The 22,869-nt window shown below is 44.8% G+C and overlaps 1 protein-coding gene across 1 annotated transcript in view; it reads left to right on the forward strand.

Annotated features, from left to right (window-relative positions):
- stau2 (staufen double-stranded RNA binding protein 2) overlaps positions 1–22,869 on the forward strand; it is a 247,216-nt gene that overhangs the window by 217,935 nt on the left and 6,412 nt on the right. The gene's annotated exons all lie outside the window — the stretch shown is intronic.

Genomic DNA, 22,869 nt, shown 5'->3' on the forward strand with positions numbered 1-22,869 from the left:
CGGAGGAGAGGCCGAGGCTTCGAGGCCTACCTGGAAAAACGGGGAAAGGTAGGAAAATTAATGAGATTAGATAAAAGATTTAGAAAGTAATTAACTTTTTTTTCAAACAATATGGCCTAGAAATTGGGTTTTGGCTTAGCCAGGGCTTTAGCGCCGGAAATTAGTGCCGGCGCTAAGTCCCCTGCGCGCGCCAAAAATTCAGTGGCGCCGCGCCCAAACGGCTGCCGGCGCTACTGAAGGGTCTTAGCGCCTGGAAAAGGGCGCTAACTGCCGTTTCGCGCCGCAATTCCGGCGCTGCGGCACCCGATGCGGTGCGGCAGGCTGGGGAAGTGCAGGCCTCCTCCTTCCGTTAAGGAGGAGCTGCCTGCACCCGGCCGCGGCCCGCGCAAATCTCCTCAAAAATGAGCCCGGCACCTCGGACAAGTGCCGGGCTTGCATCTGTTCCGGGGGGGGGGTGGGGAGAAGTCCGGGGAGGGAGCTGCGGGCAGGCGGCCGGCGGGAAGCGAGCGCCGGCCGCCGCGCCTCCTTAAAGCGCCGGCGCAGACTCCGGCAGCACTCGTTTGCCGGAGTCTTAGTTGCGGCTGCCACTGGCGAGGCGGCCGCAACTGAATTTCGGCTTGGGGCCGGGTTACCACGGCAACCGGGACGCTGCGCACACCGATGACGTCATCGGTGCCGGCGCAGCGCTACCGGTCTACCGCGGCGGAAGGGCCCCAGGCAATTTCGGCGCCGGGCGCCAATTGCAGCGCTAGGCCCTCTAGCGCCGCAAAATCGGCGCTAAGGGCACTCAATTTCTAGGCCTATGTGTTTTAAAAGAAAAGTTTTTTTGAAAGACGCAGAAAGCGGGAAAAAGAAAGGAAAAGTTTGGAATCAAGATGGCGGCGACTCACCTCGGTTCAGAACGATAAGGCCCGCCCACACACGCACCGATTGGTCGACCGTCAGGTCACCAAAGCGTAGGATTGGTCAATCGTCCCGTCACTCGACCGTAGGAGGGCCCGTCCGCACACGCCAGGAACCCGCCGTACGATTGGTCGACCTCGACGTCACTCGATGCTAATGAGCGGAATGTTGAACGTTTTTTTGGATACCGCGGGCGCAATTTTTGTCTGGCCGAAACGTTAATACGCTTAGGACGGTTCTGGAATCGTCAGCTTTCTTTCGACGTAACACACGTGTAGTTACGCTCTATAACTTTTGAGTTTATTCAATACAGACAGACGGCATGACAGACAGAAGAACTGCTTTATATATATAGATAGATAGATTTAACAGCACTGCTTAATTTTCTTTTGATGTTGGGGAAGGGAATATGTGTTCCTAAAGTAGGGGATGAACAGGTGGTATAGCAGGGATGTCCATGATAGAATATATATACCTATTCAGAATGGACTTGATGGATTGAATGAATTTTTCCCAACCTGTATTTTTTATTTTTATTTACAGGAGTTTCACTGTTTTTCCATTTTATTTGCTTTTTGCTTCACTCTCTGTCCATCAGATTTACATTGCAGTTTCTCTTTTGTGGCTTGAATTTTGGCACAAAAATGATGCTTTTTAAAAAAATTGTTTATGGGATGTGGGCGTCGCTGGCAAGGCCAGCATTTATTACCCATCTCTAATTACCCTTGAGAAGGTGGTGGTGAGCCGCCGCCTTGAACTGCTGCAGTCCATGTGGTGAAGGTACTCCCACAGTGCTGTTAGGGAGGGAGTTCCAGGATTTTGACCCAGCGACGATGAAGGATCGGTGATGTACTTCTAAGTCAGGATGGTGTGTGACTTGGAGGGGAACCTGGAGGTGGTGGTGTTCCCATGCGCCTGCTGCCCTTGTCCTTCCAAGTGGAAGAGGTCGCGGGTTTGGGAGGTGCTGCTGAAGAAGCCTTGGCGAGTTGCTGCAGTGCATCTTGTAGATGGTACACACTGCAGCTAAGGTACGCCGGTGGTGGAGGGAGTGAATGTTTAAGGTGGTGGATGGGATGCCAATCAAGCGGGCTGCTTTGTCCTGGATGGTGTCGAGCTTCTTGAGTGTTGTTGGAGCTGCACTCATCCAGGCAAGTGGGGTGTATTCCATCAAACTCCTTACTTGTGCCTTGGCTTTGGGGAGTCAGGAGGTGAGACACTCGCCACAGAATACCTAGCCTCTGACCTGCTCTTGTTGCCACAGTATTTATGTAGCTGGTCCAGTTAAGTTTCTGGTCAATGGTGACCCCCCAGGATGTTGATGGTGGGAGATTCGGCGATGGTAATGCCGCTGAATGTCAAGGGGCGGTGGTTAGACTCTCGCTTGTTGGATATAGTCACTGCCTGGCACTTCTGTGACGTGAATGTTATCTGCCACTTATCAGCTCAAGCCTGAACGTCGTCCAGGTCTTGTTGCATGCGGGCATGGACTGCTTCATTATCTGAGGAGTTGTGAATGGCACTGAACACTGTTCAACATCCCCATTGCTGACCTTATGTTGGAGGGAAGGTCATTGGTGAAGTAGCTGAAGATGGTTGGGCCTAGGACACTGCCCTGAAGAACTCCTGCAGCGATGTCCTGGGGCTGTGATGATTGACCTTCAGTCACCACAACCATCTTCCTTTGTGCTAGGTATGACTCCAGCCAGTGGAGAGTTTTCCCCCTGATTCCAATTGACCGGGGATCAGAGACCTGCTGTAATGAGGTTGGGTGCTGAGTGGTCTTAGCGGAGCCCAAACTGGGCATCAGTGAGCAGGTTATTGGTAAGTGCCGCTTGATAGCACTGTCGATGACACCATTCATCACTTTGCTGATGATTGAGAGTAGACTGATGGGGCAGTAATTGACCGGATTGGATTTGTCCTGCTTTTTGTGGCTAGGACATACCTGAGCAGTTTTCCACATTGTCGGATAGATGCCAGTGTTGTAGCTGTACTGGAACAGCTTGGCTAGAGGCATGGCTAGTTCTGGAGCACAAGTCTTCAGCACGATAGCTGGGATGTTGTCGGGACCCATAGCCTTTGCTGTATCCAGTGTGCTCAGCCGTTTCTTGATATCACGTGGAGTGAATCGAATTGGCTGAAGACTGGCCTCTGATGTTGGGGACCTCAGGAGTAGGCTGATATGGATCATCCACTCGGCACTTCTGGCTGAAGATGGTTGCAAACGCTTCAGCCTTGTCTTTTGCACTCACATGCTGGGCTCCACCATCATTGAGGATGGGGATATTCATGGAGCCTCCTCCTCCCATTAGTTGTTTAATGGTCCACCACCTTTCACGACTGGATGTGGCAGGACTGCAGAGCTTTGATCTGATCCGTTGATTGTGGGATCGCTTAGCCCTGTCTATAGCATGCTGTTTCTGCTTCTTAGCATGCATGTAGTCCTGTGTTGCAGCTTCCCCAGGTTGGCACCTCATTTTTAGGTACGCCTGGTGCTGCTTCTGGCATGCTCTTCTACACTCCTTATTGCATATGCTGCCAACTGTAGCAAGTCTTAGTGCAATAGAATTTTCTTTCCATCAACTGTGTGTAGTTGCAAAAAAGAAATCTCCAAATTCTTTGAAAAAGAGATTTTCTAGAATTTGGGGAAAAAAGCTTTGAAAATAGGGCCCACAATACAGTCACAAATCTAACTTGCCTGACAGATACACACGTTACAGAAAGATGGTAGTAAATATCCACCCTGAGTACTGTGTCTAGTTCTGGTCATCTAGACATAAGGGGGACATTCAAGCCCTGCAGGCCGTGCAAAGAAGAGATAAGGATCCCCAGTTGGGGAAAGTTTGGAGAATCCAGTATGACGGGGGGATTCAAATTTTAAAAATCGGAAACCCGCCTCCAATGTGCCACTTCCGGTTTTAATGGAGGCGGGATGGATGACAGTCGACTAACCTGTTCTCAAGAGGTGGGGCAGTCATTTAAATATGCTAATGAGGCTGAGTGCCTCAAATTTTTACAGACTTTCAGGTTTAACTGCTGTGGGCTGGGTTTCCCATAATTTAGTCCCCCAGAATTATCCCACACTTCTCTGAAGCCTTTCTTATACCATCTCTATCCTTTTTGAGGTAAGGGGGCCAAATTCTGCACTGTACTCTAGAATTAGCCTCACTATTGATCTATACAACTGTCAATGTAAATTGTTCTGACATGGTCCACTGCACACCAGAATCTGATTTGCCTTATTAATAACTGCCTCGGATTATCCAGACACTTTCAAAATATGACCAATGATCACTACTAAATCCTTTCCCTTTTCGGCCTCTACCAATGGCATCACAATAGTTTTTAATAGTGAGTGGGCCTTAGGCAAAAAGACTGTTCCATATCTATATAATTTTTTTTTTAAATGAAGGTATCTCCTGCATGGAAAGAGATGTCTTCTTTTGGTCATATGTTTCCACTCTGCTGGAGAAATGCCAAAGCTAGTTCCTACTTCCGCCTGAAGCTGCTTTGACAGTAAGGATTATAGGAGTGGCTGTGCACATCATAGGTTTTTTTTAAATTTAAACAGAGCTCGGCAATTAAAACTGCTCTGGAGGCCAATCCAATCTGAACCAGAAAAAAGCAGCACTAGCTGATAACACAGTAGTATCCAGCCAGTACTTAGGCACCTCTGATTTATCCTACACAGGCTGTTCTGAACCTCTATGTCGCAGAATAGCTATTATTTATACATATCCATATAAATGCAGCTGCTCTGGATCAATAATGGGTCAGTCCTATAAATCACGTAATTGCACTTGCTCTTGCCACAAGCAGAAGCCTGAAATGGATAATATACTGTGAAAATTAAGATATATCCCCTGCTTGGTAGCTCATCTCTTTTTAGGTTTAAGGCCCATTGAGGCTTGAGCACCATAATGTAGGCTGACGCTTTAGGGCAGTAGTGAGGGAATGATATTTAATCAAACATGTCATCTTTTAAATGAGATGTTAAACCGAGGCCCTGACTACCTGTTCAACTGGGCATTAAAGGATCCCATGCCAGTATTTGAAGAAGAGCAGGGATTTCCTCCGGTGTCCTGGCCAGCATCTTTCCTTAATCATCAATACCAAAAATCATATTGGGGTAGAATTTCCACTCTGGGTGCAATCGGCAAATTCTGCTCAAAATTGCGCAAGTTTTCTGAATCAAATTTTTTTTGCCAGTTTCCACTCAAACTCATTTGCTTATCTCCGAGAGTAAAATCCTCCATAAACCAGTGCAATCGGGCAGTGTTTTAGAACGAAATTATAAAAAAAAAAATTGTATTAAAGAATATTGCTTGATATATTTAAGAGTGGTAACTTGGTGCAGTTTTAATAATACAGCTGGAAATAGATGTATCACAAAAAATAAGCATTTTTAATCAGTGTCTAGTCCACCAGCTGTGACTAACCCAATTTTAAATAACTGAAAATAAATTTTAAAAACCATACAGAACCATTTACTAGTTTCATTGGTGTACAGTAGTCAGATTCTTAGTAAATTAAATAATTTTTAATATTTAATAGCTTTTAAAAGGTGTCTATTAGTGTTGCTGCACCTAAAAAAAAAAAAGCTTAATTTTTACAGCCTCCTCGAAGGCCCGCAAACAGGTGGAATTAGCGGAAACTCGCCATGGTGATTAATTCGATCTGGGGGGCGTGGCCAGCTTTGTGGGTGAGACCAGCTTCCAGCATGATGTTTTTTAAACTAATGCAAAAGATCGTGAAAACTCGATTTGCGCTGGACGTAATTTGCGCTGGACGTAATTTGCACTGGACGTAATTTGCGCTTGAAATTCCTCGATCTTTTGCGCTGGTTTGCTTGATTTTGGGTGAATTGCGCTAGAAAAACCAGCGCAGCCTAGCGGAAACTCCAAGCCATTATCTGGTCATTTATTCACTTGCTGTTTGGAAAGAGTCTTTCATTTACTGACTCTCTGAAAGATTTTATGAAAGGGAGCATATTCTATTACCTGGTTACTGTGCATATTTATAACTGGTAGCAGCAATGAGATAAAATAACTGAAATTCACCAATCACTGGTCAATAAACTCAATGGGGGAACTTTAACTCCCAAGAGCTGGTGGGTTGGGAGCGAGTGAGTGGTAAAAGCGGGGCCGCAACCTGGCTCCAATGCGCCCAGTTCTGGGTTTAACGGAGGCGAGTTTGGATACTCGTGAGAATCCTACTCACTGAAGTCAGGGACTTTCCTAATTGGATGTGAACGGGTAGTTGTTGGCTCATTTAACATCCTTAAAAGATGTTAATGAGGTATTTATTAATTTGGCTCCAAATTTTACTTGAGCAGGATGGGTTTCCCGTGGCTCGGGAAACTGACAAGGGAAACGGAGGTCCCATCTGAATAAACGCTCACTTATTGCAGCTGCTGTCTCAGTTCCCTCTGGCAAATGTCTGGCAGGGAGTGCTTGGATACAGCTTTTTTCAACCTTGGAGGATTTAAAATTGACAAGATCAGGATGAGAGGCGCCTTGGATGTGTTTGATAACACATCAGAAGAGGAAAACCATCACCACCCACGTGCTGTGGTGGGATCAGCAAGTGCACAGGAGAGAGGTCCACAGGAGGGAGGTTTGCAGGTAGAGGAGGACAAAGGAACTTATCACTCATCTTTGGATGAGGAGAACATAGAGGAGGAGGAGGAGGAGCAGGAGGATGAAGATGGGGCATCCATCGCAACCACTCATCCACCCATTGCACATCCGCCCAATGAATGTATTGACATTCATCATGAAACAAGTGAAAGGCGAGTTGGCCCTCGGGATGTAATAATGGGCAAGATGTGGAATGATGCAAATCTTTAAATTTTATGCAGCATTATAAAAAAAAGGAAACATAACAACATAAGATTTTGTCAAACACCCATGTGCATATCCTTGGTGACTTACAGTTTCTTCAACTTACACTTCCTACTGCTTCTACGTGGTGCATCCCGTGTGGCTTCAGCAGAGAGAGAGGCAGGTTGTTCAGATCCCTGCCCTGACTGCTGAGATGCTTTTTGCATACGACCTCTGGGATTTCGAGCCCCTGAGGATTCCGCCAAAGACTGCTCCAGCTGCACCTGTGCAGGGGCAGATTCGGCCATCAGGAGACGAGGCAGCATGTCGGGTACTGGCTGGGGAAGGGGCGCAACAGGTGAGAAGTGGGAGCGCTTTGAGTGGAGTTCCCACTTCCATGTCCCCTTTTGCCATCATCCCTATCTCTGACCAGCACCACATCACTCCTACCACTCTGCTGCAGACCAGATTAGTGAAAATCAGTAGCGCCTTGTAAAGCCACGGATAGGGTATACCTCATCCTGTTTAAGGCAGGAGACAAGTTGGTATCCAAAGTCTGCACAGCTATGGTCATGGCCTGCACAGACTCATTTGAGAGCCTTGATTGAAGCTCCATGGAGGCAGACTCTCTCTCCATGGCAGACATTCTCGCAATTCACTGCACCAGTAATCCACCAGCGATCGAGTTGGACTCCTCTATCCTCTCCGCTATCGTGGAGAGTGTGCATGACACGTCTGTCAGTACCTGGCGAAGTTGCTGATGCACCTCTAGTATTCTCCTTCTCAACGATAGCCCCCGGGGTTCAGCATCAGTGTTCAGCTGAGTAGAGCTTGGAGAGAATTGCACCCCCCGACTCAAACTCTCCACAGCTGTCGCTGCTACCAGTGTCTGCTTGTGCTCACTTGTGAGATGTGAATCACCAGGTGAAAACTCAACTAACTCTCTAAGTGGACACACCTAAGTGCGAGTATCTGCGCTGGTGCATGGCTGTAGGTCCTGTGATTGTGCATCCGCAGAAGGAATGAGGTCCTCTGAGGAATCGTCCTCATGGATGTCCTGCAACATTTGAAGGCCCTGGAAGACAAAAGAAAGGGATATGATCTATTCATGACAGTCACAATCTTCTCATAGTTCAGTCATTGATGAAATGAAGTCAGCCTATGTGTGTCAAAGATATTTGTAAGTCTGTCACCAGCTATCTGCAAGCTCCCTGTCTCTCTATCTCCGACTGAGAGGGATGCAGACGTGCCATTTATCTCCAGGGCGTCACTCTCTGTGAGTTGTACTATTTGTGGCAGCCCCTTTAAATACAGTTAAGATTGCATCGTGCGGGTGCGCATAACGCCCACGGCACAGCTTGGAGATGAGAAACCTGGAAGTCAGTATTAATTGGTTCAATTGAGTTCCAATCGCAAATTCCGACCCACTCAGTTGACCTCTGGATCTCCCCAACGCAATTCCACTCCCCCACCGCACGGATGCCACCTTCAGATTAATATCAGGCCAATGTTTCCAGTGCAATACGGTGGCAGTGCTGTATTGTTAGAGGTGCTGCCCTTCAGTTGTGACATTAAACCAAGGCACTGAGTACCAGTTCCAGTTGTTCAGGGAAATGATAAAGATCCTATGACACTAAGAGCAGGAAGTTCTTGAATCCTGGCCAACTCTCCTCCTTCAGTCAAAACCATCAAAAACAGATTAATTCATTGTTCAGTTTAATTGTCGTTTGTAGAATCTTGCTGTATGCAAAATAGAATGCCTTTATAACAGGACTCCCTACACTTCAAAGTAGTTTATTGTAGGCTTTGTGATGCTTCTGAGCAATGCGATAAGCCTGTATATAAAGGATAGTCTTAATTGGTGACATGTCTCCAGGAACATGTTACAGCTTGTTTTTTGCTTGACATTTCTGCTATAATTAAACAGATGAATGTTACTGTCGTTCTGTCTCCCAACCTAATAGGGCAGACAGAAGGCTGAAGCAAATGGCAGCCAAGAGAAACTAAGACAAGAAACAGCAAATGATTTGAAATGCTTTCAATGTGCCTTATGAACCAGTTATACTGCCACTTTTGTGCCAATGTGAAACAATTTCAGATGTGCATTGATATAAAACTAATTATAACTTAGAAGTCAGGTTGGTGTTTGGATTATGGACTATACTTAAAGTAAGAGATACAAGACTATCTCCAGGATAGGGTCTCTCATCACTTGAGTTTCATCTTGCCTGCCTAGTGTGCAGTCTAGTGTGAAGGCAAGTTTAAAGTTTCTTAATGTTGGGAGAGAGTTCACGCTTTCACCGCTCTCTCCTGACATTAAAAATGTTCAGGAGCCCAATGGTAGAGCTCTGTTCATACATACAATCACACATGTTGCCGAGCAGAGAATGATATGCAACCAGCAGTATAACTCAGCCATAGCCACCCTGTATGGTATTCACCAGAAACTCTGCACCCTCACCCCCATGTCCACCCCCTCCCCACCTGCTCACTCAAACTGAGCCGAACAACATGCAACCTCGATATCCTGCTCAATTTATGAGGTGAAATTCAAAACTTGCCTTCAGTCCAACACCAAAAAAGTATATTTCCACTTCTGAAACCAACTGTCATTAATAATTGCCTTTATACATAGCCTTGTTACATCTCTCAGAAGCACCTCAAAGCTCTTCAACTACAATGAAGTGCAGTGAGTGTTATATAGGCAAATATGGCAGCCATTTTACACACAGCAATATCCCCCAAACAACAATTGAGGTGAATGGTGAGTTAATCTGCTTTACTGTTTATTGAAGGAGGAAAGTTGCCCAGGATTCCAAGAGAACTTACTGTCTCTATTCCAATGCTCACTGAGCCAAACTCCCTAGCTGTACCATCCACAAACTCCAACTCATCCTATATCCTATTCCATACAAAGTCCTATTCACCCACCACTCCAGTCCTCGCTGATCTCCACTGGTTCTCTAAACCCCAGCACATTGCATTCAAAACTCTCGTTTACAAATCCCTCCAACGGCTCTCCCTACTTCACCAAGTCCCGTTCACCCATCACCCCTGTGCTTGCCAACCTACATTGGCTCCCGGTTAAGCAATGCCTTGATTTTAAAATTCTCATCCTTTTTAAATACCTCCATGTCCTCAACCCTCCCTATCTCTGTAATTTCCTCCAGATCCTACAACCCCCTGAGATATCTACGCTCCTCCAATTCTGGCCTCTTGTGCATCCCTGATTTTAATCACTCCACCATTGGTGGCCATGCCTTCAGCTGCCAAGGCCATAAGCTCTGGAATTCCCTCCCTAAACCTCTCCACCTCTCTATCTCGCTTTCTTCCTTTAAGACGCTCCTTAAAATCTACCTCTTTGACCAAGATTTTGGTGATCTGCCCTAATATCTCCTTATGTGGCTCGGTGTCAAATTTTGTTTTATGATACTCCTTTGAAGTGCCTTGAAACGTTTTACTGCTTTAAAGGCGCTATATAAATACAAGTTGTTATTGTTGTTGGAAATAATCTTTCACCTACAGTAAAGTCCCCAGGTTTCACTCACCCCTATATTGGCTGTTCCTCTGTCAGCACCGCTCCCACTCATCATGTTGCTGCTGCTACCGCTGCTTCTTGCTCTGCAGGAAATGTAGGGCCCCACACCCACCCCCCGCCCAAGCCCCAATCTCCCAAACCCCAATTCCCAGTCTCTGATCCTCTCTCAGAGCCACCTCCCAACCCCTATTCGCATAATCCCGAATGTACCAAGATGCTACTAACGGGTAGCGGAAAGAAGCCCTCAGTCCAAAATTGGGGGTGAGGGGGTTCCAAGATCACTACTGCTGCTGGGGAGTGGGAGTGCATTCTTTATCATCTAAATTAATCAATCAAATAACATGACCCTCACAGTGCCACCTACGGCACAATACCATTAGAATGTTGTGACCACTCACCATTTTAATACATAGTAGGCATTTCAGAAACCACTTGTAACAGCATCTATTTTACACTGCACAACATTGTTTCCATGCCACTTTATCTTGTCAGATCACAAGGCATTTAGTTTGTATAACTAAGTTGCAGCAACTAGCAATTTTACAGTTGCTCCACCAAGGTTAAATCTAAAACTTGTGTAATTCCTTCACAAAATCTAAATATCATGAAATTGTTTACCTAATAAAAAATTACAAGAACAGACAAGAAGAGCTGAGTGTTCCATGTCTGAATCTTAATCACTGAGAATATTGCACAACTGAAAACTGCTCCAGACAGTTTGGCTCCAAACAATAACAGTTCTTAAAATTGCAAATCTTAATTAAAGGTATATCATACCACCTGTCTCTCCTAAAGATTGTGACTCATGCTGCAGTGCAATTTCAGACACTCTTTAGTGCTTCATTCAAGTGACTATCCTTATAGAAACAGGAGCAGGAGTAGGCCAATCGGCCCCTCGAGTCTGCTCGGCCATTCAATAAGATCATGGCTGATCCAATCTTGGCCTCAACACCACTTTCCCGCTCTCTCCCCATACCCCTTGACTCCCTTGTAGTTCAAATGTCTGTCAATCTCTGCCTTGAATATATTCAATGACTCCGCCTCCGCAGCTCTGAGGTAAAGAATTCCAACGATTCACGACCCTCTGAGAGAAGAAATTCCTCCTCATTTCCGTCTTAAATGGGCGATCCCTTATCCTGAAACTATGCCCCCTAGTTCTAGATTACCCCACTAAGGGAAACATCCTCTCAGCATCCACCCTGTCAATCCCCCTCAGAATCTTATATGTTTCAATAAGATCACCTCTCATTCTTCTAAACTCCAATGAGTATAGGCCCAACCTGCTCAACCTTTTGTCATACGTCAACCCCTTCATCCCAGGAATCAACCTCGTGAACCTTCTCTGAACTGCCTCCAATGCAAGTATATCCTTCCTTGAGGTGCTGTCAAACACTGACAATCACTGTCCAAAGATACAGGCACCCAGGCTCACCAATGACTCTCTCCTTAGGAGAAAACAGATGGCAGCTGCATGCGAGATTGCAGAAGCCATCTGTCAATTCTGCCAATCAGATGAGGCTTCACAGAAACATCAACTCTTGTCACCTGCAGATACATATCAGAATAAAAATATTTTTCGCTACATTCTCTCACTTGTCATACTTACCTGTGCACCATTGCACCCATCACACCACCTCTGCAGCTGTCATTTACACACTTACACTGCAGCAGACCCACAGCTCGCCTCGCTGACCCTGGCAGGGTTTCCCGACATCGGGAAGGCTGCAGCAACAGGCGGAAAATGAGGAAAAGCCTCTTAACTGCCTGTTAACTACCTGCTAATTAGCTCTAATCCCTTTCCCGCCACTAGGAGACGGGTCCCTGCGCGAGTCAGGGACTTGCCTCCTGGGAAGATGGTTCAGAGGCGGGTTGGGACCTGCTCACAATTTTTCCCATTTTCCCAGCAGTTCCACCTCCAAACCCACCTCCTCAGTGATGGTAAAATCCAGCCCTAAGTCACTTCCTCACAACTTGGTAACCTACCTATCTTTGTATCATCAGCAAATTTGGCTACAGTGCACTCGGTCCCTTCATCCAAGTCATTAATATAGATTGAAAATAGTTGAGGCCCCAGCACTGATCCCTGTAGCACCGCACTAGTTACTGATTGCCAATCGGAAAATGACCCATTTATCCCGACACTCTATTTTCTGTTAGTTAGCCAATCCCCTATCCATGCCAATATATTACAACCAACCCCGTGAGCTCTTATCTTGTGCAGTAACCTTTTATGTGGCACCTTATCAAATGCCTTCTGGAAATCCAAATACACGACATCTACTGGTTCCCCTTTATCCCACCCTGTTACATCCTCAAAGAACTCTAGCAAATTTGTCAAACACGATTTCCCTTTCATAAAACCATGTTGACTCTGCTTGATTGTCTTATGATTTTCTGAATGTCCTGCTATTACCTCCTTAATAATGGATTCCAGCATTTTCCCAATGACAGATATTAGGCTAACTGGCCTATGGTTTCCTGCTTTCTGTCTCCCCCCTTTCTTGAATAGTGGCATTATATTTGCGGTTTTCCAATCCGCTGAGACCTCTCCAGAATCCAGGGAATTTTGGTAGATTACAACCAACACATCGACTATCTCTGCAGCCATTTCTTTTAAGACCCTAGGATACAGGCCATCAGTTCCAGGGGACTTGTCAGCCTTTAGCCCCATTAGTTTGCCTAGTACTTTTTCTCTAGTGACAGAGATTGTTTTAAGTTCCTCCCTCCCTATAGCCCCTTGATTATCTATTATTATTGGGATGTTTTTAGTGTCTTCTACCATGAAGACCGATCCAAAATAATTGTTTAGAGTCTCTGCCATTTCTCTATTTCCCATTATTATTTCCCCAGTCTCATCCTCTAAGGGACCAATGTTTACTTTAGCTACTCTCTTCCTTTTTATATACCTGCAGAAGCTCTTACTGCCTGTTTTTATATTATTTGCTAGTTTACTCTCATACTGTATCTTCTCCCTCTTTATAATTTTTTTAGTCATCCTTTGCTGGTTTCTAAAAATTTCCCAATCCTCTGACCTACCACTAATCTTCGTAACATTGTATGCCTTTTCTTTCAATTTGATACCATCCTTAATTTCCTTAGTTAGCCACGGATGGTGCATCCTTCTCGTAGAGCCTTTCTTTCTCACTGGAATATACCTTTGCTGAGATTTATGAAATATCTCCTTAAATGTCTGCCACTGCTGATCTACCATCTTACCCTTTAATCTATTTTCCCAGTCCACTTTAGCCAACTCTGTCCTCATACCCTTGTAATTGCCTTTATTTAAGTTTAGGACGCTAGTTTCAGACCCAAGTTTCTCACCCTCAAACTGAATTTGAAATTTTGCCATGCTATGAACACTCTTTCCTAGGGGATCCTTTACTGTGAGATCATTAATTACAGGAAACTCTCGATTTACCGGCACCTAAATAACCGGAAATCTCTGTTAACCGGCAAAATTCAGGAGTAGGTTCAGGTAAGTTTTACTTCATATTAGTGGCCGTTCCTGGATCTGTGGCTGTGTAATCGGGGTTCCTGCACTTGTTGCTAAGCAACAGGGAAGCCTGGATTTGTTGCTGTGTACGGAGCTCTCGTACCTTTTAACTATACCTCTCTGTAATCCGGACTTTTTGATAAACCGGCACCACGCCAGTCCCGTCGGTGCCGGACAAAAAAGAGTTTCCTGTAATCCTGTGTGAATATAGACTGTGAGGCCTTGAAATTCCGTGGGGTTACCACCAATCTCCCGTCATACCTCCAACAGGAGGCCAGCAGAAACCCCAAAGAAATGGCTGAAAATAACCATTTACATAGTTTCTCTGGAGCTAGGTCCAAAACCATATTACAGATCCTGAGTGTTAGCAAGCTAGTTAATCTTGTGGATCCATCACAGTTAGACCTAATCCTGTTCACATCCTGTCTGCACATGTACCTCCAGCAGGAATGAGAATCCTGGTAGATAGTTTTCCTCTTCCTAACCCAGGGTACTAAGGTCAATTTTAGCTTCCTACTGCACCGCTTCACTCCCACTCTGATCTCTCTGTCCTCGGGCTGTTACATTGTTCCAATGAAGCTCAACGTAAGCTCGAGGAACAGCACCTCATCTTTCGATTGGGCACTTTGCAGCCTGCTGGACTCAACATTGAGTTCAACAATTTCAGATAATTATCCCTGCCCCCATTTTTCATGCAGTATGATTTTTGCCATTCCCATTTGCAACATTTTATCTTTCCTGCCTCTTACAAAAGTACAGGGTGTTCTTTCTATTCCTTCCTCCCCTGCTAAACCCCCCGCCCCTGTCTCTGCACCTGCTTAATATCTGTTACATCTCCAGCTTTTTCCAGTTCTGATGAAGGGTCCCAGACCTGAAACGTTAACCCTGTTTCTCTCTCCACGGATGCTGCCTGGCCTGCTGAGTATTTCCAGCATTTTCTGTTGTTATTTCAGAAAATCATGGATTGACCTTGGGATCTTTCTAGTTTGTATAGCTCAGTACCATAGCAGCTAGTGTATTTAACCACAGAGCCATTAGAGCAGCTAGTTTGTCAACTTTTGAGAGTAGTATTCACTGTTCAAATGAAGATTTTAAGAATGGACTAGTTGATCTCCCCTGGCATTGCACACAGACACTTTCTCTCTCATTTTTTTGAGCTGCATATGTCCAAGACTTATGAAGCGGTCCAGAGTTTCAACAGGACCAGGCCTTTAATTTAGCTAAATTTTCGATTAAAACTTCATTTTTTAAACATTTACATTTTACTTTGACTTAATTAAATTTTCAGTTGCAACTTTTAAAATTATAGTTATTTCCAGTTACTTAAATTTTCAGTGACATTTTGGTGACAAGATAATAGTTGCTTTTCTGTTCCTTGTGCAAAAGACGTTGGATCTGATTCGTCCCTGCTCACTATCTGATTGATGATACCATATGAATAAGCACGACCAATCAAAAATCTGTTTTGAGTCCAACAATCATGGTCTAGAATTTGCTGCCAAAATAAAGGCGAATTTAATGCACTCGCTGTTATTAATGTGTAAATTGTCCAGCAACTTGTGGCGAGGAAGAGAGAGCCTGTGAATTGCGACTTGTCACAAGTTGCTGGATGATTTTTGCCACTCCGCCGTGAGCTTTGCGAAAACGACAGCTCGCCCTCAACCTTCCTGTGAGTTTCATGAAATTGCTGTATTTGCGCGGTAATTGCCAATTAAACTCGCTGCAGAAAGTTAGGTCTGGTAATGTTACAGTGTCGGTACCTTTTTAATGAGAATTCTTGCAATGCCAATCAACCTTTCCAGGCCAGTAAGGGAACAATTTAAACTGGAGTCTCATTCCTACAGGTAGTAAATTGTTGTTAAGATGTTAACATTTTAAATTTAAATGTTTTAAAACTTTTCTGTCTCTTTCTTCTCTCTTAATTCAATCTTTCTTTCCCTCTATTTCTCTTGCTGTACCTTATTTGACTCCAATTCACCCTCCTTCTCTGTCGTTCCTCTTTTTCTTTATCAATCCTTAAACCTCATGGGAAGGAGTACACTGCTGGTCTCGTTGTTCACTAAGGTCAGCTTGCACTTCCAGCAACTTACAGGGCAAAAAACTTTCAAGCTGAAGGGTGAGGGAAAAAGTCTAACTAACGGGGCTCGCCACGAGATGCCCTGATCCAGCAAAAAGGACACACAAAGGATGTCTTATATGAGTGTTATTGTTATACATAATTCTAATATTTGTTAGAATGATTTTTAAAACATTATAGTTAAAAGAAAATGTGAAATAGTTTTTTGGTTTCATTGCTTAAATTTATATTGCCTTACCTCTTTTAGTTGTGCAAAGCACTTTGGAAGGGGAAGCTGTGTGGTATTCAATGAAAATCTGTTAAGAGGACATGTATCCTTTGGTTTGCCTGACGAACCCATGGATCTGTGATATATGGAATGATCTACTTTCATTGAGAGACTGAAGTTCTTTTTAATTCTATTGTAGGGTTACAATAGACAGCTTACTACAAAATCTCAAACAGTTAGCTTTAGGCAGCCTGAAGTAGTTCAGTGCTTTATTCCCAACAGGAGAGGTTTTAAGTTCAAGGCCTTGAGTCGCTTGTCACTCAAACGCATACCATGGTTAGGTGACTTTTGTCGGTTCTTGAATGTGCATCTAGATGGAAGCAAAAAAATGACATTCTTGACCTATCCCACTCAAATTGCATCTTCTGCTGATTCATCATGGATTAATATTGATGGTGATCGTAGCACCACATCATAACCTACGCTGTTTTAAAAGAAGCCTTTGTTTTTAAGTTTGGCAGAAGTAGTGACAGTACAAGTATAATGGAGTTGATGACTTTATTGATGTATCTGCAAAGAAATTATTCACAAAAGACAGTATTGTAAAACCCCTCAAAAGAACCCACATCTATTAAAATTCTCTTGCTCACTAACTTTCTCTGTTCATTTGAGCTTAATACATTGAGTATAATACTATTATGTGGTATCTATTGTAAATTCCAATGGAAATGTTTGTTAACAATAGACTTTGCCAATAAGCGATGAGCTCTATTTACAAATGAATTTTTTCTGTGGTTTTGTTTTTTTTTAAATCACAAAAGAGATGTATCGTGCATCACTTTCACTTCATTCTCCTTTTGTAGTGGTTACTGATTTGACAAGCAAGGGCTGGCTTTCCTTTATACCACATCTAATGAAGCCGCATACATTTGCTGGCTGAATTTCTGTCTCTCCCATCTGTTAACTTCTCTACAGTCATAATAGAAATGCTGGAAATTCACAGCAGGTCTGTCAACATTTCAGGTGAATACCTGGTATAATGGCGACAAGAAAACCACTTCATAGGGCTAACCAGGACAAAGAAGAGACATAAATAAAGGTGAAGAGTACTGTAAAGACTTTCACCAAGAAGCAGACAAAGGGCTAATAGACTGAAAACAGATTTTAAAAGTCTGAAAAGAGGTGAAAAATGCTGGTTGATGCACAAAGATCATCTCAGTCAGGCTGTGAAAAGCATTGGGAAGCCAAAAGATGAGTGAAACAGCTCCAAGATAGAATGGGACATAGTGGCATGTGGATGGGAAGGACAGACTGGATAGAAAATCATGGGAACCATGCCACAGTTTCCTGACGTACACTTTGAGATAGCAAGTGGGCATTTGAAAAATTGACCCTACTGTTCTTGAACTTTGCGCTGGCCTTGGTTGAAGGACTTGGGAGACCAAAGATAGAATGAGAATGGGAGGGATTACAGTGACGTCAGGAATGAGTAACAGTAGATGTAACTTAATGAGTTAGCACTTCCTGCACAGCGCTTTGCCCACTGGGTACACACCCAAATCCCAATATGCGCTCCTAGTGTGCTCTGGGAACACAAATTTGTAAAATTACCCGCAGTATTTTTGTGCACAGGAACAGTATTTTTCAGGGGTAGTCTATTATGAGCAGTCTTTTCAACAGTTTATGACTTATTTACATAGTTACATAGGCCGGAATTTTCCCAGTGCCGAGCGTGCGGGTTTGGGGGTGGGTCAGCAGTAAAAATCCCAGAAATCGTCAGTGCATTGGGAACCTGCCAACTTCCGCATTTAACTCGGGTGAGTTTCCCAGCGCACCACGGACCCAGTCGGGAGAGGCGGGCGACCTCATTGAAGTACTTAAATGCTTGTTGAGAGACCCTTAAGAGGTTTTTTAACATCAGGTTTGGCTTTAAGTTCTTGAGCATGGGATTCATGCACCTCAGGAACCTCACCTGTGAAGGGGAGGAGGACGCTCAGAGGCCATTGTGCGAGTCCATTAAGTGACAGCTGGAAAAAACACACAAATACTCGCACCTGGCATCTGCTTCCTTGCCTAAGGGTAAGGCCCCTGCTGACACCATTTTGTGTAGTGATTTAGCTGTCAGGAGTTTGCAGGTCATTTCTGCAACCTCGGAAGCCACTCTCACCACATCGCTAATCACTATCAGAACATTGAGGGTTTGTGCCTCTGATCTCCACTTTACCTGCCATCTATTACATCAGCATGAGTGCTGCTTATGCTGTCTCACCTTGGACCTCAGAATCGGACCAAGATGAGCCCCAGCACCAACAACACCAGCAGCAGCCACTACAACAGCAGCCTTCTCCTCAATGATCTGATGCTCCACAGGTGAGAGGGGGTCAGCACAGGGCTGCACTGCGCTGGAGGTGATACTCCCAACACAGGGTATACAGGCAGAGGATGCGCTTCCTGGACACGACTGAACAGCAGTATTTCAAGAGGCTCAGGCTATCGCGCCAGGTCATGGGAGACATTTGTAGCTTGTTGGAACAATACCTGCTACCCAGAGGACCTGGTGGACACACCTTGCCAGTGGCTGTCAAAGTCACAGGGATCTGCAGCAGACATTTGCAGGATCTCGCAGTCGGCCGCCCACAGATGCATCACTCAGCTGACCGATGCCTTGTTTCACAAGTCAGCCACTTATGTCAACTTTGCCACTGATGAAGCCAGTATTACTGAGCGGGCTCTAGGTGGCTACCCACAGGTACAGGGCGTCATCGACTGCACACATGTGGCCATCAAGGCACCCCATCATCACCCAGGAGTGTTTGTGAACCGCAAGGGATTCCACTTCCTCAATGTGCAGCTCGTCTGCAATCATAAAAAGATCATCATGCAGGTGTGTGCCAGCTTCCCTGGCAGCTGTCATGACTCTTTCATTCTGCACCGGTCCACCCTCCCTCAGCTCTTCGCACCTGCAATCGGCTGGCTGCTTGGAGACAAGGACTATCCACTGAAGATGTGGCTGGTGACACCCTTGAGGAGGCCAAGTAATGAGGCTGAGGAGTGTTATAATGACAGCCACATGTCCACCAGATGTGTCATAGTGCTAGCAATCAGCATGCTGAAGATGCACTTCAGATGTCTTGACAGATCTGGAGGAGCCCTTCAGTACGCACCAGCCAGGGTCTCCAGAATCATCGTTGTATGCTGCGGCTGCACAACTTAGTACAGCAGCGAGGATTGGAGCTGCAGGAGGAGCAAGGCACAGAGCGCACAGCCTCTTCGGAGGAGGAGGAACAGGTGGAAGACGAGTACGAACCTGAGGCGGAGATGGCACCAGCAGTGGCGCACAGTGCTGCCTGGGAGCCCCAGGATGGCCTCATAATGGCCAGATTTACTTAACTTGCTCTGGTGCACCCATATGGCTCCCAGATGCTGGAAGAACTTCTCCCCCGCACCCCGCAACCTGCAACAACACCACAAAGCAGTCCTACATTGACTAAGCTATTCCTCTCACCCAAACCCCCATAGCTCGTGGTTAATAATTTCTCACCTTTCACTCCAAGTGACAAAGCCACTTCTCAGGTAGCCGGCAAAAATGGACAAGATGGGAAAGTTGTGCAAAGAAATAAATTTATGTGCGTCATAAATAGAACTGAAACTTAACATTAATATTTTTTCATACAGCCACGTGCATACCCTTGTGCATCTAGGATTGTATCTTTTTTCTTTTCCGCGTGCTTCTACGAGGTGCAACCCCTGTGGCGTCAGCAGAGGTAGAGGCAGGCTGCTCACTTCCCTGCTGCGACTGGTTAGACACTTTTGGTGGACGTCCTCTGGATTTTGGAGCCTGTGAGGGCCCCTGCAACTGTGCAGGGGCAGACTCAGCCATCAGGATCCGAGGCAGCATGTGAGGCTCTGACTGAGGGGGAGGCAGTAGGGAGAAGTGGGAGCGCTTTGAGAAGAGCCCCCACTTTTCCATGTCACCTCGCAACATCATCCCTCTCATCGGCCACCTGCACTTTCCTGCTCGCAAGGAGCTGGAGAGCACTTTGCTGCACATCAGTGGGGTGATGAAGGCCCAAGTCTACATTAATATCCCTCCTCGAGATGAGGTCAATTAGCATCTGCCATCTGTTGTTCACAGCAAGCATATGCTCATGTGACTGGCGCATTAGCTGCTCCATGCAGGTGACCATCCTTTCCATGTCTTTTGCAAGGAGGGAAAGAAGAGAGTGATGGAATAAGTGTAAGAAATGGATGGGCTACATCTGTAGAGGGTGACTATGAGTGAGTGGGGCGCCAATGCCAAATGGCCTCCTTGTGTGGTGTTGCTTGCTATGGTTGCATTAGGATGAGGGTGAGTGTCAGTGGTGGTTAGTCAGATGGGGATATGAGTAGGTACATAGAGAGAGGGATGGGTGCACCTGCAAGGTAGGTTGGTGTGAGGAGTGATGTGCAAGAGTAGGCTTGGGAATGCAGAGTGATGGGGTTGGGGTGACACACATCAGGCTGTAGGTGAGTGTGACATTGCAATCACCTTTCCTGACCTCCTGAGATCATTCAATTTCTTGCGGCACTGGAGCCGCATCCACCTCACGATATCCCTGCTACTGACCTCCTCTGCAATCTCTAGCCATGCCCTTTTTGTCACTTTGGGTGGTCGTTTTCGTCCATTCCCCAGGGAAGAGGACCTCCCTGCATGCTCTCACTGCCTTCATCAGCACTTCCAGGGAGGCATCTGTGAATGCTGGTGCTGCCCTCTTTCTTGTCTCCATGACCTACAGATTTGTCAGTCTTATTCTGTAATTTAGAGCTCTTGAAACCACCTTTTACACTCCTACATCAACCTTCAAATGAGATGTGTGCTAGGCTGCTTTAAATATCCGCGCTGAAAACGAGTCATCGGTGATGTCATCAGACCTGCTCCATTTACCTGGGCTGGGAAATGTGCATGAGTCTTTCAATTGGTGCCATTAAGTTAAACGCGCAGTTCAGAGTACGCTGTTCAAATTTTCAAGTTCCCGACCCGCTACGCGGCCCGCATGCACCCGACCCAACTCAAGGTAAAGATTCTGGCCATAGTATTTACAGCACAGAAACAGGCCATTCAGTCTAACAGATCCATACCAGTGTTTATGCTCCACAAAAGCCTCTTCCCACCCTCCTTCATCTAACCCCATCAATATAATCTTGTATTCCTTTCCTGCACATATGTTTATCTAGCTTCCCCTTAAATGCATCTTTGCTAGTCACCTCAATTACTGTCTGTGGTAGCAAGTTCCATATTCTAACCACTCTCTGGGTAAAAAAGTTACTCCTGAATTCCCTACTGGATTTATTAGTGAAATTAATATAGCATAAGCATAGACAACACAATGTACTCGCAAGTATGCTGCTCTTATTTTGAGTTTTGAGTTATTGTTTATAAGTATGGTTTTTGGTCATAACTTAATGGAAAAGAAAATGTAGAAAACAAAAGGGGAAAATATATACAGATAGTTATTGGTATTTTTGTCATGATACGAAAAGCATTGCAATGGACAAATTAGATTCAAAAACTTTTTTAATTTTAATTGAAGAGCCATTTAACCTGAACATTAAGTGTAGACCACTTGCTACGACTATGCCATGCCCATCAAGAAGGCTAGACACAACCGTCTGATTTAATAGAGAATTACCAATAATATAAGGATGCTCAAGGCTGATTTTCTCCAGTTGTCCCCCACGACAGTGGTAGATCTTTGGTGGATCAGAACTTCTGCTCAACGTTGCCTGCACCCCTGACTGCAGCCCATTTCCCAGGGTCATTTTACGTATTGAGAGCGGATGTTAGGGTCACTTATAGTACCACTGGAGCACTCGCCTCACCTGGAGAGAAATTGCTATGTCTGTCTTTTCTTAGAGTATGTTGACTGGCTATACCGGCTGAAGATTCTGAAAAAGTGTAAAAATTGAAAAGGTTTTAAAATTGGCATTTTGCATAATGGAATTGATTGATCTGTAATCCCTTCCCTCCGTGGCCCATAGCAGCGCAGAACACACAGCCATCTGCTGCTTCCAGCGATGCTAAGGCTGTAATAACTAAAATAACTTTTGTTAAACACAATAAAATTTGCATCCAAATATATCACCACATCATGAAAATTGTAATATTTCTACATAATGTCATAATGAAAGTGATGCACAGCTGGTCCTGTTCTTGTTTCCTACAACAAAGCAATGTTTTTTTTTGTTTTCACTCTGGTTCATGCTGGGGTACAGTTCCACAGGTGCAGGCTGCTTTCTGTTACTTCACTGAAGTAGCCATTCTCCATTCATAAATCTAGACAGTGATTGTTCGGCCCTGTGGGATTAAGTCCAATTCTGCCCTTATTCAATGTCCACATACATGCTCTTTGCAGTAGAAGTTACTGGATAGTTAGCAGCAATGGCGAGCTGTACAGCCTCTGTCATGACCTATTACACTTATAATGTATATTAATTTCTTTTAATTGTGAAACAAACCACTGTATAGCGAACACAGAAAGTTAAAACATTATTTGCAATACATTTTATAAACATTTATTGTTCCTCCCCATTTAGGCACACATTCTCCTGAAACAATACTTTCTCACACTCAGTGATTTGAATAGCTTTGCTGGCTTTCTTGCTTAATTTTAGAAACGATATTGTTCCATCAATATATAAGGGCTTGAATCTATAAAAAGAAATAGATAGATCTTTTAAAGGCTAACATCTTAAACGTTAATACTAATTACAATTAATCTTAACTTCCTAAACTGTAGCATTAATCAGAATTAATATATATATTTATTTAGTACAATTACTTATGCTGTA

This window comes from Somniosus microcephalus, chromosome 7 (assembly GCF_052327205.1).
Source record: "Somniosus microcephalus isolate GS21.2 chromosome 7, FLI_Smic_1.0, whole genome shotgun sequence".
Classification (NCBI taxonomy): domain Eukaryota; kingdom Metazoa; phylum Chordata; class Chondrichthyes; order Squaliformes; family Somniosidae; genus Somniosus; species Somniosus microcephalus.